General features: G+C 37.6%; 1 protein-coding gene across 2 annotated transcripts in view; it reads right to left on the reverse strand.

Annotated features, from left to right (window-relative positions):
* Nucleotides 1-12,620, reverse strand: part of Hnf4g (hepatocyte nuclear factor 4 gamma) — a 135,061-nt gene extending 122,441 nt beyond the window's left edge. For both annotated transcript variants that reach the window (XM_047563715.1, XM_047563694.1), the window contains exon 1: nt 12,408-12,620. The gene's annotated coding sequence lies outside the window, so the exon portion shown is untranslated. The remainder of the gene's footprint in view (nt 1-12,407) is intronic.
* Nucleotides 12,621-18,418: the final 5,798 nt, after the last annotated feature.

Genomic DNA, 18,418 nt, shown 5'->3' on the forward strand with positions numbered 1-18,418 from the left:
ATAAACATATGTATGTATTTTTATTAGTATTCTAGATAAGTGATTTGCACATTACAAATTACCATAAAGCAACTTAAGTTTTATTTTTTTTTTTTGTATTTTTTCCCAAATGGAATCTTAAACCCTAAGTACCCTTTTATTCTTTAAATCTCTTAAAACATGTTTTGAACATAATATTCATTCAGAAACTCCTACCTAATTGAATTATAGTCTTCTTTTATCAAAAATGCATTTTTAGGGCTGGGACTGTATCTCAGTGGCAGAGTGCTTGCCTAGCATGTGTGAGGCCCTGGGTTCGATCCTTAGCACCATATAAAAATAAACAAATAATGGCATAGTGTTCACCTACAACTACAAAAAATTTTTAAATGCATTTTTATCACACCTATTTGTTTCAAATTAATAAATTAATTCAATTTCACAAACCAAATGTCAGGGTTTGAACTCATTTATTAAAAATGTGCTTTATGTAGGTGGAAAACACAATGTTGTTCAAAATTATTCTGACTTAAATGTTACATATTATATATAACAACATATTATGCATGCAGAATATTTATTCTCCATTACAATTTCAGCATTTAAGAATGTTTGAAGATATATGTCAAAAATATACTCTACTTGGATGACAATTACTTTGTGAGTTACATAAGTTTTAGCTTTCTGGGAATCTAAACATAAATAGAAGAAAAATATGATCATTAAAATTCATAAAGCCACATGGTAATGCAAAATAGTTCAATATAAATTACATATGCTATGTACAAATATACTCACTCTTCCTGTTTAATGTACCATATGAGAAGAGTTTCAGGGAGCAAAATTCTTTGTTTGGAAAGATATTGACTAAACTAAGAAAGGAAAATCAGCTTTTAAAACATTCCAGGGCTCTTAAATTATAAGTGTTGTTTCCTAAGAAATTTCTTGGTTAAGTAATTACTAATCAAAAAACTTTTTGAACTCATATTTATTTGTGATTCCTAAAGAGAAGATAGTAGTTTATACACATTTATAATTAACAGAATATGCAAAATACTTCAATTCATTTCAAAAACTAGATAAAATTCTTAAAATCAACACCAAAAGCATTTGGTCTTATTTTATCAAATGTATAAATATTATGATTTTTACTCCTGATGCAATAAATTAGTTTCAATTGAAATCAAGTTCTGTGTTTTGCAAACTATGCTAACATGTCTCCTTGATTCATATTAAATGCTGACACTAGCTATGAAGCCCATTGGGTGTTTAATTTTTCCTTGACTCAGTTTCCTCGTCTACGTTATGAAAATAACAATAGTTTATACTTTATAGTTATTGTAAGGATTGAGTGATTTAAGATATGTGCAGCCCTTAGAGCCTCAGAAAGTACTTAATAAATGTTGACTGGCCACAGTAATTAATGATCACAGTAGTGGTGTGTATGCATATCAAATCAACAGAAATAGGACTAAATACACAGGAATATTAACTTAATAAAAAGAGTCAAGATAACGAACAATCTCAATATTTATTAAGTATGTTTGCCTTGTGCCAGACTTTATACTGAGACTCTAAATGCTATATTTATTTTAAGTCTCTCACACACTATGCACTGAGCAAGGTGATGCGCAGGTAAGTGGTATAATGTGCCCAAAGTCCTACAGACTTGAATCAAGTCTACTTGACTCCAGGGCCTTCTTGTTTTTTTATTGTTGTTGTTGTTTCTTTGTTTTTTTCCATTACCCTAAATCATCTAAGTAATATAAACTTGAAGAGAATGATTTTGCACATAAGTGTTTAAAAAAGCTCTGGGATGCAGGATTCATCTGTAAGAAAATGGCAGATTCCATACTAGATTTGCATGGGCATACTATACAATAATTAATTTTGTTTAAAAGTGATTTTGAAATGATTTCACTAAAGACATGTAAAATAGCATTCATTAATATATATGAACATGTGAAGCATAACAATTATGAATTCAGTTTTTACTTTACTGGTAGGATAATATTTGGATAAGAATAATTCCCAAAGTCGAAAATGTGATTTTTTCAATTACTCTGAATTACAATATCCTTACTTTTTTACCATGGGAAAAAACCCATGAGAGTTAAAAATGGGTGAAAATTTAAAAAAATTTTTAGTTGTTGATGGACCTTTATTTTATACATTTATTTACAAGCAGGGTTGAAAATCAAACCCAGTGCCTCACACATGTGAGGCAAGCACTCTACCACTGAGCCACAACCCCAGCCCATAAAACATAATTTTAAAAAGAAGCAAATAAGCCAGTCACTGTGGCACACACCTGTAATCCCAGTGACTTGGGAAGCTGAGGCAGTAGAATCGAGAGTTCAAAGCCAGTCTCAGCAAAAGCGAGGTGCTAAGCATCTTAGTGAGACACTGTCTCTAAATAAAATACAAAATAGGGCTGGGGATGTGGCTCAGTGGTCGAGTGCTCCTGAGTTCAATCCCTGGTACCAAAGAAAAGGAGCAAATGAGAACATTAAGAAACTTCCAAGTGAGAGGAAGGAAAGTTTCTAAATCATGAACCCATTCAGAATGTGATTTTACTTATGTTCCTTCAGTTGACCTGAAGTACTAATAGCACATCAGTGACAGGAAGAAAGAAGCCAGGCCCTGAACAGAACGATGAAAACAGAATACGTTGAATCAAAAGTCTATTTGAAAAAGTAAGTTCTTTAAACGCCCCATGAGAAATTAAAAATTTAAAATTAAAAAAGAAAGAAAGAACTTGGGTCAGGTGTAGTGGCACACACCTGTAATCTGAGTTAATAAGAAGACTGAAGCAGGAGGACGGCGAGTTAAAGGTCAGCCTCAGCGACTGTGTCAAAATAAAAAAGAACTGGGGATGTAGGTCAGTGGTAAAATGCTCCTGGGTTCGATCCCCAGTACCAAGAGAGAGAGAAAGAAGATTGAAGGTTGTGCTGTTTTTTTCCTCCTAACAACTACACTAACAAAAAATATAAATTTACTTTATTCATCCATTTTCCAAATAAAGAACAACTAAAAAAAAAAAATCTTCTTGGATTTTGGAATTTTTGTAAACCAGGTTATGATAATTGTAAATTCTCATTTTCAAAGTTCAGCTATGTACCCCAACCTTTATCCTGGCCTATTGTAACATCTGACAGTCTAAGCAGAGCTCTGTACCTTCCCTACTATGTAAATGCCCTCTTGAGCATGAGCAGACCTATCCACCTGTCACTTTTTCCTCATTTCCATTAAACTTATAAACACATGCATGCGCGCGCGCGCACACACACACACACACACACACACACACAAGCTAAAAACTAAAAACCCCAAAACCTGTATTTAATATTGACTATGCATGTGAAAGAATACTAAAAACTATAAAGCTCCATTACAGGCATCAACGGTGTTATCCTATCTATAGTTCTTAGTATTAGCACTCACAAAAAAGAATCTAAAATACATAATATGACACAAAAATGTTTTTATATTCAGCTTCATATTTTTGTAATCTCACTTTCTACCACCTTTTCATATTTTACTAACTATTCCGGCTCGTTAAATCATCTGTATCTTTTTCATTTGCAAATACTATATTATTTATGATTAAAACACCCTTTACTCTCTTTTTCTGTTAGTCAAATATTACCCTTTGTCCAGGAATAAATTCATAAGGGGAGAAAACACTTCCAAAGTCCATATTTCATAAAGGACTTAAAACTTTATAGTTTAGTAATAATAAAGCAGTTCAATTTAAAGGGTTGGGGGATGCATAGAATTGAAAGAAAATTTCACTAGAGAAAATTCATTCATATTATCTAAGCTCATGAAAAGATGCTCAGCACCATTATTCATCAGGGAAGTACAAATTAACTTTCATTGAGATACCATCTCAATGAAATATTTAAAATCAGAAGATTGACACTACCAAGTGTTGATAAGGATGTGGAGAAACAGGAACTCTTAAATGGTACTGGTAGAAATATAAAAAGTACAACTACTTGGGAAACCAATTGGATGACTTCTTCCATATAACCCAGTCAGTCTACTCCTAAAGCATGTATCCACACAAAGACTTTGTACAAGAAGGTTCATAGAAGTTTTATTTATAATAGTCAGACTGGAAACAGTATTCCAAATGTTCATTAACCAGTGAATAAACAAATTATGGAATATCTATATAAAGTCATGCTATTCAACAAAAATATTTAGAAAATTTAAAAAATGAACTATTGATACATGCAATACTAGTAATGAATCTCAAAATAATTAGGCTGAATGAATGAAACTAGACAGAAAAGAAGATTGTAGAATCTCAAAGTTATAAAATTCTAGAGAATACAAATTAACCTATAGGAACTGAAATAGATCAATGATTGCCTTGGGGCAGGGATGAAAGATTTACCAAAGAACTTGACAGAACTTGCGCTGTGTTTGAAATATCTGCTATCTCTATTGTGAGGTGGTTTCAAGTGTATATTCATATGTGAAAACTTATTTTAACTGTCAACTTTAAGTATATATACTTGATTATATATCAGTTATATCTCATTGTAAGTCTGAGATATTTTCAAAGAAACAAACTCTCGATAGATAAAAGATGAATGAATTCCAAAGTAATTATGCTCAATTTAAAAGAACAAGACACGAAATCCTCCACTTGAGGTATTTTATCTGAACACTTCATATTATGTGATTCCACTTATATGTTATTCTGGAAAAAGCAGCACTTGGGACAGAATCAGATCAGTGGTTGCCTGCGGAGTTTAAAGGTGGCTGACTACAAAGGGGCCCAGGGAACTTGAAGGGTGGGGTGCAAAATGTTCTAAATCTTTGTTATGTTAGGGTTACACAACTGTGTACATTCGTCAAAATTCACTAAAATGTGTACATAAAACTATTTTTACAGAATGTAAATTTTATCTTAAGTAAATCTGACAAAAATAAAGAATCATAATTATCTCTCATGTAAACAACTCCAGGAAAAGTGAGTAAGTCTCACATTAGACTTCTCTTAACACTTCCCCCGTATTCAACAATTCCATTTGTCACAGTGAATAATCATTATTTATATACATCCCCAGACATGAGGACCTTAGAAGAGGATTTTTTCTTAGTAATTGTTTAATCCACTGCATTGAATGTTGTGTTTGCACATAAGATTCTTAATAAATGTTTTAATTCTATTATTGTTATTTCATTTCCCGTCTCCATCACCATTGTTCACTCAGTGTACACACTAACCACGTTTCAATAAAATGCCCATCAATGAAGGATCATCAAACATGAAACTATGATGTGTTAAAAATTGATAAGAATCATGACAGGAAAGGAATAAGATTTAATTAAATTGGAATATTTGAACAGAAGGTAAAGGGAGTTTTTAAAAGAGGTATTTTGAGTGAGGTAAGTGGAAATAGGTTTGAAAGGATGGAGTCAGGTAAAAAATACCAGAGATGGTGGTTAGAAGTCTCCAGTCAGTAGAAGCAGCACATTTGATGTCACAGAGCACAGGGAACTAAGAAGAATTATTATTCCACCTGAAGCCTGAAGTAAGGAATCTCAAGCAAACAGAGATGAGGTATGGAGTAGAACTCATGAATCACATTCCATGGTCTAGTGATGTGAGTACACTTGGATTTGAGACTAAAGGTACTACAAAATTAACAGATAGTTTTAAATGGAGAAAAGATAAAATGTTTGGGTTTCTTCTCTGCATATTGCTCTGCTATCCAGGAACTGACCAGAGGCCCATAAGACTACAAAGGGAGAACAGTTGGTGATTGTAAAAATTCTGGTTAGAAATAATAATTACACATCTCTAGCAATTGGAGAAATGCAAATCAAAACTACTCTAAGATTTCATCTCACTCCAACCAGAATGGCAATTTTCAAGAATACAAGCAATAACAAATGTTGGCAAGGATGTGGAGAAACAGGTATGCTTGTACATTGCTGGTGGGAATGCAAAATGGTTCAATCATCACAGAAAGCAGTATGGAGATTCTTCAGAAAACTTGGAATGGAACCACCATTTGACCCAGCTATCCCACTCCTTGGCCTAATCCAAAGGACTTAAAATCAGTATACTAGCAGCTACATCAATGTCTACAGCAACTTAATTCACAATAGCTAGATTGTGGAACCAAACTAGATGCCCTTCAATAGATGAGTGGATAAAGAAACTGTGGTATATATACACAATGCAATATTACTGAGTTTCAAAGAAGAATGAAATTATGGCATTTGCTGGTAAATGGATGGAGTTGGGAAATATCATGCTAAGTGAAATAAGCCAAATCCAAAAAAAAAATCAAAGGCCGAATGTTTTCTCTGTTATACAGATGTTAATTCACCATAAGGGGTGGAGTGGGGGTGCCTAGGGAAGAATAGAGTTACTTTATATTAGGTAGAGGAGAGAGAGTGAAGGGAGGGGAAGGGGTATGGGGGTAGGAAGGACAGTAGAGTGAAACAGACATTATTACCTTATGTACATATATGACTGCATGACCAATGTGATCCTACAGTATGTACAGTCAGGGGAATGGGAGATTACACTCCATTTATGTATGATCTATCAAAATGTATAAACGCATTCTATGGTCATGTAGAACTAATTAGAACAAAAAGAAGAAGAAGAAGAAGAAGAAGAAGAAGAAGAAGAAGAAGAAGAAGAAGAAGAAGAAGAAGAAGGAGAAGAAGAAGGAGAAGAAGGGGGAGGAGGAGGAGGAGGAGGAGGAGGAGGAGGAGGAGGAGGAGGAGGAGAAGAAGAAGAAGAAGAAGAAATAATTACTTTGCTGAAAAGAAGCCAAAATAGAAAAACAATATTCTTCCTACTTACCTTACAACATGACTCAAAGAACAAATGAACTTTAGTTTTGCTATACAAACTAAGTATTAAAACATGAACAATCTCTAAGAATATAGTAATTGAAAAACTATAAATGACCACTGACCATGGTCAATTGTACAATCTTTAAGAATATATGTGATTTGGGGCTGGGATTGTGGTTCAGTGGTAGAGCACTGGTTTGGCACAAGTGAGGCCCTGGGGTTTTATCCTCAGTACTACATAAAAAAATAAAATAAAGGTATTGTGTCCACCTACAACTAAAACATACATATAAATATATATATATATATATATATATATATATATATATACACATATGTGGCTTTAGGGTTAGTTTTAATGACTTCCATTCCCTCATCTTGCATACTCTAAGTCTTTAAATTTAGTTTAAAGACCTTCAAATGTTTCTAGATTCTATCCACTTCTCTCATTTTCATCACCAATGTATTGTTGTGAAAGATTTCCATTCTTTCCCTTGTCTCTTGTCTCTACCTCTTTAATCCATCCTCCAAAATGCTGCCAATTTGAAAGAAAGAAAGGAAGAAAAGAAGGAAGGAAGGAAGGAAGGAAGGAAGGAAGGAAGGAAGGAAGGAAGGAAGGAAGGAAGGAAGGAAGGAGGAATTACAATCCAACCTACTTAAAGACTTGATTTTTGATTTTTTAACATATGTGGCTTGGTTAGAAATAATAATTTTTTGATGGCTTCCCATTGCCTAGCAAATGCAGCTCCAATCATTGTCTCCTACATTCAGGATTGTCAGAATTCAGTTCGGTGTTCTTTCCCCATTTCATTTCTAGTCATGACTCCCACTCCAGGTGCAATCTCCTCTGCCTCAAACACCTTTCTGACTCTTCCCTACTTCAAATGTTCTAATCAGAAAACCATTAGCCCTTCATGAAACCTCCCCAGGTGATTCTAGCTAAGTACATCCTTTGTGCGTCAGTTTTCCACTGTAATATGCTAATTGTCATCGTGTATCATCTGATATACTGGATCATTTTATGAGCTGGTCCTCCCAGTAGATTATTTGTGTTTGAGGCTGGGGACACTGCATTAGTTATATTTGTCTTCCAGGTACCTAGTATAATCCCTATAATTTCTGCCAAAATAATATTTATTAACTTTATTTGCAAACTATAATCATGATGTTTGAAAACATGCAAAAAAAAAAGAGAAAATTTTCAGGTTTCACAATTTTCAGTCAGCATAAGCAAAGTACAACACATTAAGCAAGCTTTGAACAATACTCAAAGAGTCAAAACATTTTTATTTTATTTTAGTAGCACTGAGGATTGAACCCAGGGGTGCCTAACCACTGAGCCACATCCTCATACCATTTTACTTTTTATTTTGAGTAGGGTCTAGCTGAGTTGCTAGGGTCTTGTTAAGTTGCTGAGGTTGACCTCGACCTTGCCATCCTCCTGCCTCAGCCTCCTGAGTCCCTGGGATTACAGGTGTGCACAACTACACCTGGCTATGTCCACTATTTATTATCACAGATAAATGTGATTCTTCTATATTAGAAAGTATGTAGAAAAAGTGCCCTTAAACAAATAAAATGCCTAATCTAAGTAATAAAATAATTTCTTCACATACATTTTGAGAATAAGGATTATTATTCTCACTTCACAGAAAGGAGCACAGAAACATTAAGTACTTACTATGAACTATGCAGCTGGCAGAGGGCAGAACTATAATTTCCACACAGGTCAGAATGATTCCAAAGCTTATGTTCTAAGTCACTGAGCTATATTCATGGTGAATCTTTTCTATTCTACATAGCTAAAAATCCATGAAGTCCAGGACTATCATATTCATCATTGTATCTCCTAGGCCTACAAAGGGTTTGGTCTGGTTTCTAGGGGTTCATAAATTCTTAAAGATGTATGCACTTCTTTTGTTTATACAAATATAATAATCTCTAGACAAAGGGTTAATAAAAGCAGGTAATACTAAAATTTACAAGTCAATCAGTGTTTTATATACATTATCTCATTCTATCATGACAACAGCAACACAGAGCACATATGGAGTATTCAATATATGCCGAACATTATTCTAATTGATTACTATGGATAACATATATAAATATCACAACAGTTCTACAATAAAGGTATTATAACTGCATGCACTTCAAAAATGAGAAAATTGGACCTTATAGAGGTTAACAAGTTAACCCACACTCCACTTAGCAAATAACTGAGCAAGGATAAAAACCTTTCCATCCAACAACAATGGTTGATCTCTTCACTTACATGCCTTGCAGGTACCCATGAAATTAGTCATCCTCAAAAACCTTCATGTTCCCCAAAATGAAAGTGTCATGAAGAAAAAAATTGAACTCCTGAATTTTCCAGAAATCCACCTTGATCAAATGAAAGGCATTCACAGGAATATTACAGGAGATGTTATCAGCTATTTCTACCATGTAAAGAGCATACTTTGTTACCATATCTTAAAATACAGAAAGGAAGTCTTGTCAGTAAGGCAGATCTGCTATTTAAGGTATAGTCATGGTGAATGGGCTAGACAGCATTGTTATACAAAGGTACTCAGACAAACACCCATATATGTATACATACAGCTCCTCTAAATGGTACCTCCAAAATGAGGCTGTTAACTTACATTTTATGATCTGGAAAAATGCCTTCCCCAAGGAACACTCAGCTATGAGCAAGGGGACATGGCTTTGACTGTGGGGTATTAAGGTTTCAGTCCTCATTCTTCCCTCAGTTGGGCACCCCTATGCCATAAACCAATGCCATGCCAATGACCACATGGAGCCGTCACGGTTACTTTCGTGGCCTAGAGCCATGTGCCCACACTGGAATCCCCAACTCTACTCCTTATAAAATGTGTGACCTTAATCAACTTATTTATAAGAATCTAAAACAAAATGCATGTAAATTGCTTAGAACATCTGGTATATACTGAGTATTTAATAAGTATCACCTAAAATATGAATATACACATTTGATTTCTTAAACAGTTTATTCAGCTGTAAGAGCATATACTATATTTAAAGCATTCCTTATATCTATTCATGAGTGGCAGGATCAATAGCAACTGTTCAACTCTATATACGTGGAGGATGAAGGTGTAGAGAAGCAACTCCACACAGGATATAGCATCATGTAACTAGTAGTGTTGGGTTTGCACTGAGAGCTTTTAAAGAATCCAAAGTTATGATACCTCATTTCAAAATCGGTGCTTTCAACCCAGTGATGTGAATCCTCTTTCATGAAGGTGGCAAACACTGTCATGGAGAACCACAAAATCACAACAGCAACTACTAAACCAACAATGGTCCATATGATTGCAATATAGAAATTCTCATTAATCAAGTACCTCCAGCTATCATGTACCATATCTCCAGCTATTCAGTAAATATGTAAATGGTAACAAATACAGTAGAATCTTTTACAAGTTCAATATACAATGGCATTTTGAAACTTATTTAATTATCTTCCCATTTTTAAAGTAAAATTCTTGAACTCCTCAAGTCAAATGTTCCAGGAAGGGTTTATATAGCTTTCAAATATTAAACTCCAATATTGAGAAATCAATTTTTTTCAATAACAGATGGCAGCATTTTAAATCGATCATTGTTATTCAGTATTGCAAGAATGTTAAGTATACTGTGGTCACTAGGAAAGGTTTTTTGCACTATCTCAAATTTAAAGAGAACATCCCTGAAGTCAGCAATTCTCATTTCAGATAAATGTTCAGCTGTACCAAATCAAAGATAATCACAACATCATTGCGTGTGGTACTCAAAAATTTAAAAAGCCAAGTGACCATTCAGAGGAGATTGGCTTACTACAATGGGTACAAACATTGAAAAATGGATCTTCATATAAAGACACAGAATTATTTGAAAAATATTAAAAAGAAAAATAAATTTCAGGATACTAGTATATGAATCATTATTCAATTTTTGAAACAACGAAAGAAGAATTTCCGGATTATACACATGGAGACTGGAGCAAAATAAACCCTAACTTCAACAGGGCTTAGATACACATAGAGTGAAATGAGAAGGAATGTCTGCTTTATATTTTACTAAAATTTGCATGCTGTTTTAAAAACTAATATTACCTCTGGAAATCATAGAAATAACAAGGGTTTTAAAAATAAATGGGCTGCTAAATATAAAAGTTATTGTTTACAGGATGTGTACTTAAAAATATTTTAGTAATTCCGGAAAATAATTTGTACTATCCCATTTGCTTTTAATCACAATTGCAGAGTAAAATGCCTATAAGATCTTAATAGACATACTTAAGTAAAAGGGTGTCCCTTCATAAAGCCTGTTGAGAAATTTTCCATATTCTCTAAGACTATCAATGCGGGTTAAGAGGAATGAGTAGAAGCCAAATAGCTGTCAATTTCCACAACACTTTGAAAAGTGAAAAAGGAATTATTTAGCAGCACTCACTACCTCTTTCTTCTTTGTCTTCCCCTCACCCCAAAGAGTACCAGAGAGAAGCCCAACACTACTTGGTCACTGGTTTCAAACACATCCATCAGGTGGCCTGAGTGAAACCTCACAAGAGGTGAAAACAGGGAGGTGTGGTGAGAGGGTAGGGACAAGAGGACTGTTAGGGGAAAATGGTGGTAGCTGAGGAGGAAGAGTTTAAGGATGAATAAATGCTCCTGAAGAGAGAGAAGAAACGTAAAATAAGACACAAAGCAGGAAAAAGTTACTTCAAACCAGAAAATATTGCTATCTATGAGGTACTTGGTTGGAAGGACATCCCGCAAACTTTCCAGCATCTGTATTCTGTAGTATCTAGAGTCCTTACCCTCAAGTGAAAACTTGTAAAGTTGTTTTGCATGACGAAGAGGAGTGCTTTCACTAGTTTTTCAAACATTCTTAAGAATGTATGGTATGAATTATCATATTTAATTCTAAGATTTTTTGATGTGCTGACTTTTTCCCGTTAGACATAGAATGATAACTTCTACTTATTTTAACTAAGCTTCCAGAAAGACATTTCCTACCAAAGGAAGCTAAAATGGTTTAATAATATATATGAAATCTCCTCCAACAGCATCAGGGGAAGACGCCCAGACCGATATCTCTTTAGGAGAGAATGGGTGCACAGGGACTTGAGCAAAGGCCATGGGATGATGCTCCTGGACCAAATATCTCCCCCACAAATCCATAGACATTTATATGTCTTGGCCTTGTACCAGGCTACAAAAATATTCCTTCAGAGCCCCCACAGAAACCTGGGAATCACGTGATCTCGACAGCCACCACAGCTTTCTCTGCACCCAAACAAATACAACTTCTATTTTTCTTTTCCTGGGTGAATGACTTGCATATCTCCCCACCCCCGGCAACCTCCCTTCCAGCCTTTTCTGCTTCCTTCCACCGCGGGCTGTGAAAGGCCTCAGGGTATCTGCTTTCAACAGTGCCTGGCCTCGGGGTCCTAAGGCTTAGCCCCTCCCGGGTGGGCGCCCCTCCTTCAGCCGCCAGAGGGGAACCGACACTCTTCCTGCTCCACACCCGCCGGGGCGGTGGACTGCGGTCAGCCCCGGGCATTGGGCGCAGGCAGAGAAACTTACCTGCGCGGAGCAGTTCCCGGAGCTCCCGCGTCGCAGTCAGCTGCGCTGCAGCCACCGCATCTCCCAGCAGCAGGTCCCCCCACCCACCCCAGCAGCAGAGGTGTCCTGCGCTGCACTTTTCCGAGCCTGGGAAGTTTGCTGAAAGCCAGGAGGTGGGAAGTGGGGGTGGGGCTCTGGGAGAGGAGGCTTAAGGATTTTGTTGTTTTTTGTTTGTTTGTTTTTCTTGATCTCTAGCAAAGATTTTAGACCATATGCTGGGAGAATATTAGCTTTGCTCAATGGCGACAGGGCAGCAGCCTGACTCTCACAGTTCGATCGATTTACTAAACAAACTGAAACGTGGGTGGGGATGTTAAACAGTAACCAGCAGCTTCAATGAAAACTGAAAGCAGCGAGGCCGCCACCGCCTCGGCGCGTTCATTTCCCTGTTCCCAGGGCCCCAGGGCGACAGGCAGGAGGGTCAGCAAGTCCCAAACCGCGGCCTCCTTTAACTGCAGCCGCTGTCTTGGGGCCTCTGTGAGGCCTCCAGGCGGTAACTGCCACACGCCGCATGCTGAAATGTCCACCATCAGGGCGAGGCGCGCCGCGGCTTGACGGCTCCTGGCCGGAGTTGACCGCTTCCCCCGCCTCCCGCATCCAGTGGAACCCGCAAGGTTCCTCCCCGCAGCCTCAGGACACCGCGCCCTTCCCGCGACACGGGTGCTGTCACCCTCCCCCGCTCTGGGTCACGCCTCGTCTTGGGCGGTGTCACCCCTGGCTGGGGAAGTGTTTCAGGACAAGCGGTGGCAGAAAGAAGCCTGCTGACCCTAGAATGCGGATCTAATTCTTAGCCAATGAAGTCCAGAAAGGGGCGGAAATATCATTAAAGGGATTTAAATGGGTTCCTAGGGGCAGGACTGCGGTCACACCACTAGGGGACTGCGCGACCATTTTTTAAAATTGCACCTTGGGCCGCTGAGGTTAAATTTTCTCTGATGATCGTAACCACCCCGCTCTGCAAGAGTTCTGGGAAGAAAAAGGAGACAAGTTTTTCGTTCCTGGCCATTCCAGCTACCTGCGGTTTTATTCATTAAGTACGTTTTTACATATGTATCTGACGGAAAACTTCCCTTTCTCCCTCCCATCCCCAAGGCGCCTTCGAGAAAGGCGCCTTCCAGAAAGGATGCTCAGATTCATTCATGGTGCGCTGGACATCTTGTCAGACATTTGTTAACCAGAAATATAGTTAGAGCTGTGGCTTTTAAAACTATCTCAGCAATTTAACTTCGTGGTTTTAGGAATGAATGAGTGCGGGTCAAACAAGTAATTATCCTCATGAGATAAATAGTAACTTAATCCGTTGGGTGTTTCTTTTCCAACCAGGGGATTGGCTGTTATTTTAAGACTGTAATAATGCCAAGGAGATCAAAGGACTAGGTGTTTTTTCTTTTTCTTTTTAGGTCGGGTTTACTAAACTTTCTCAGTTTCCTTCTTCTGAATATCTTGCTGAAAGACTCTTTTAAAAACATGTAGTTGACTGTTTTAGAAATAAGAACAAAAGAGAGAGATCATATACTATTTTTTTTAATCGAGCTTCTTGAGCAAAACACATTCTTGGGATATCATAGCCCACGCGAGCTGCAAACCGTGTCAGAAAAGTAGCCTCTGTCCACGTCGCTCCGGAGAAAATGGTCCAGATACAGCGGAGGAGGAAGAATTACAATTAACGGGTTGCATTTATTATGCAAATCTTTCATAGTTGTGTTGTTTACAAATCACCTGTGGACATTCTCTTTAAAAATATTTCCAGATACTTGACCACTTGTCCTATTGTATACCAAAATGCAAATATGTAGTTCCCCATAAAACACTGAGAGGGGATAGACATGCTCCCTCCTCATTCATAGAAACTTTAATAACACCTGACATGTCTTGTTCCCACCAGAGAAATCGTGTTTTAACTCAAAAGTCTGTTTAATTCGCTGTTCATCTGCGATGTCAGTGGGTTTGGTTTAGGATGGTCAATTTATTATTGATGTGTGGTGGAATCACTGATCTACCAGGAAATAATCACATGTTCTGTGTTAAAAATGATTTTGACATATTATGTAGAACCTTTGCTAGAGACTCTAATCAACGTTTTCTTTTTTACACTAATGATGACAGAATGAGAGAAATGGTAGGGGCATTCAAGAAAGTAAATTCTGTTGGTTCTTAGTTGTAATCTATGAGATAGATTGCATTTGTTTAATTTAGGAGAATCTCTGTGAAAAGTTTATGCAACACGGCTGGGAAATAGGGAGCCGTTTCAGATGAATGAATGAATGACAGATATTAAGAGAAAAAAATGTACGAGTAGTTAGCTTTGGTTTTGGAGGTTGATAGTTTTTACTAGATAAACCAATGCCAAAAGACCCAGCTTTAGAGCATCACTTACATTGTTCCTGAAGCTAATTTATTACGATTCTCCATGGCATGGGTTTGAAATGCTTGAAGATGAAAAATGTGCTCTATGGATAGTTGTCTCCTGCTGCTTGGCAGTGTGGGGGTGGGGAGTGGATAACAATGAGAAGGAAGAGATCAGGATAATTTTTCAGGGAGAGTTTCCCAGAAAATATAGTTTCATCTCGCTCCTTGATGCTTAGGGGAAATTATATGTATTTATGTCCTATCTGCTCTTTTAACCTAAAACCACACACACAAAAATGTGGCATCAAAACGTCATTTACTTCACTTTCCTATTAAATGTCTCGTTTAGCTTGTGCTTTTCCTTTCTGCTTTGGTAATCTTTTTTTATGTCATTTATGTCTTTTTTCCCAAAGCCACCCAGGTTGTCTGGATAAGAACTCCAGGTTCTCTCAGGAAGGGTTCTAATACTATTAATTAAAGGCAGTGGCCTCCCGCAGAGCGCTCACGAGGTGGGGGAGAGCGCGGGCAGAAGTGATGAGCCTCAGGGAAAAAGGTCTTCCTGATTTAAGCATCCGGAGACTATTTCTGAGGGCAATTCTGGACCCCTTGCCCTGTACACAAAACCATCGCAAGATGATAGCTAAGCGCGGTTGGAGCGGCTATCACCTCTGCCGACCAGGTTCAAGAACCCGATCCTCTGCGATCTCTGTGGTACCCATGCTGGAGTCGGCCACCGCCCCGCGCGGGCGCACCATGTGGATAATCACCCACTCTCGCTTGTTTACCTGCGGGAGGAAAAACAAAAAATAACAAATACTCATACAGTTCTCCAATTCCCGTTTTATTCATTTTTTTTTTTCTATTTTTCTTCAAATTTGAGCAGAGCCTAGTGACATCTTCAAAGTCACTCGTATTTTCAAGAACGCAGGTGAAATTAAGAGTCCGGAGTCGTTCTGAGTGCGTCCCGCAACTCCACTGATGGAGCTGTGTTTGACCCTGGGGCGAAACAACGGATAAAACAGCCTGCGCCAGAATTTCAAAAACTCCCTGGAGGCCTCTGAATGTTTTATGCATCAGAAGGGAAGGCCGGGATTCCGGTCACAGGAGCTGGGAGTTGGGGGGAAGGGGTCGACCCATCAGAGAGGGTGGGGGTGAAAGTAGGGTGGGGGCGGGTTCGTAAGACACCCGGCAGGCAGCTTACTACCGGCTTTTTCTCCTGACCTCCGCTCTGTTTCAGCGAAAGCACAATCCTTTTGCTCCCTAGCATAGCCCAAAGCGAGGGCCCAGATTACTGGTGCTGTAAAACTGTCCCTTAGGAAGGAGGATGCGAGGCCATTTCATCTCCTCTCCCAACTCGTGCTTCCACTGAGGTCCTACACACACACACACACACACACACACACACACACACACACGGCCTGGAGCAATAGCAGATTGAGGCTCAGATCTCGGGACTTTGGTACCCTCGCCTGCCTGTTATTTCCCTTGTCAGGTTGTCTACAAGGAGCCCATCTTTTAACAAAGTAAAAGAGAAGAAAATGTAATGTGATAAAACAGAAGGGAAAAAAAAAAAATCAGTAGAACAAGCAGATTAAACATGGTATAGGGTTTAATAATTGCTCCACTATCACTAGTCCGTTCCCAAGTAGGAAAAAAGGTCCAGACACTTGCCTGGCCCTTAGAGGAGATCAGAAACTAAAAACCACTAAAACTGCAGGCATGGCATTCAGCGGGCCATCTACTTGGCCCCACATTGACCCAGATAAAAATTTCTTTCTTTTCTTTTTTTTGGTGCTCAAGTCACAGATCAGAAGCACCAGTTTCAGTTCATGTAAGGAGGACCAAAGGAATGTTCCGACCCCGTTACCTGTTAATAAAAATGCAAAGCCAAGATTTCAAATTGAGCATCTAAATTGAAACTGCTCTGTGTCTGTTACACATCTGACTGGGACACTGTGGAAATCAAACACTTAATAATTCTCAATGTCAACATATGATTCTTGTGCCAAAAAAGCAAACTCATAGGCCAGGTCCTTTCCCCCCAAACCTTCCCTTTGGAAATTTCCTGCTGAAGTATTGATTGCCAAGGTCTCTGCAAGATTTGCAAACTTTTATAGTCATTTATGGTGCATGCAATAAAAAGAGGTGATATGAGCACGCTAGTTCAAGGTGTAATGCAAAGATGTATTCCGTGCCCTTGGCAACTATCTGTGGGATCTGTTTGTCTTTGCAGAACACACCCTTCTCTGCAATGAACCCCTCTGTAACAAAGATTGGCCCTTTACATTTCCAGGGCCTTGGCCCTTTAGTGGAAAGGTGCACACGTTCAAAGCAGAAAGCGCAGTTATTTCAACTTCATTCTAAAGTCAACTAAAAAAAGCTCCTAAACCAAACTGGAAAAGCAGGTAAATGAAACTGTAGAATTCCCTACTTCTATACTTTTTTTAATTAAGAAAATTAAAGTAAATTGATTGGCAATTTACAATGCAATCTCTAACTATCCTTTGCATAACAGGGTCCCACAGGAACTTCCCTGTGAGAAAATAAAAGGATTAAGATTATACCAAGACAACACACTACTTTTTTGGATTGTATGTGTTCAAAGAAAAAAGAAAAAAAAAATCTTTAAATGTTTCACTTGAAAATACATGACAGTTCAGTACAGATTTGTTGCCAGATTTTATTCTTACAACTTAAAAAGAAAGAAAACAAATACTCCAAAGCCCTCTTGTCTTACTCTATTATTGTAGATAGAATGTAAATGCTTTGTTAGAAACCCTATACTTTTACCAGTTTTACCAGTCCTTTTTTTTTTTTTTAAAGCTATGTTTAGAAGATTGGGTGGAGTAGGATACTCATTTCTAAAATTCCCTACTTTGGACCAAATCGGTTTTCTCATCTAGTACTGCAAATAAGAATGGGTGACATACACGTCCTGAAAGGTATTCAGAATCCTATACCTGCCATCTAGTGGACATAAGAGGAAAAGACTGATTCCAAGTATCAATCTAGGCAGTCTGGCTGTTTTCTTATTTACAAACAAAAACAAATCAAAGAAATAAAAGAAAGGAATTGTAAATTTATAACTGAAGGAAAGGAAATACATTATTGTGTTAGGGAGCTTTATAGCATAATCATTCAATTGTACTCCATTTTCTTTGGTGTTTAGTACTCAGTAAGGTTATTGATCCTTGCTCAAATATTCAATTTATTATTATGCAAGTTTTCTCCTGCATATCTTCTTTTTCTTTTAAGTTTACTTTTTGCAGAACCTACGGCCTTGCACATGCTAGGCAAGTGCTTTACCACTGACCCACATCCCCAGTTCTTTTTATTTTATTTTGAGACAGGGTCTCCTCAAACGAACTTGCCAGTCTCCTGGGTAGCTAGAGTGGGTAGCGGTGATTACAGACCTATGCCATGGAGCCTAGCTCTGTATATTCTGTTTGTGTATATTTTATTCTGTTTGTCTTCTTTTGAATTAGATTCCCTTTTGGCTTTGGATTCAGTTGAGAAGTCAATTATAAAAATTTAAAAGAAAGCTAATAGGTATTTCCTTCTTGTTTGAGCTTTTAAAATACATTGTTGTGTTTTAAAAGAGTTATTCCCCATTTTTACAAGGA

Source organism: Sciurus carolinensis, chromosome 1 (assembly GCF_902686445.1).
Source record: "Sciurus carolinensis chromosome 1, mSciCar1.2, whole genome shotgun sequence".
Lineage (NCBI taxonomy): Eukaryota > Metazoa > Chordata > Mammalia > Rodentia > Sciuridae > Sciurus > Sciurus carolinensis.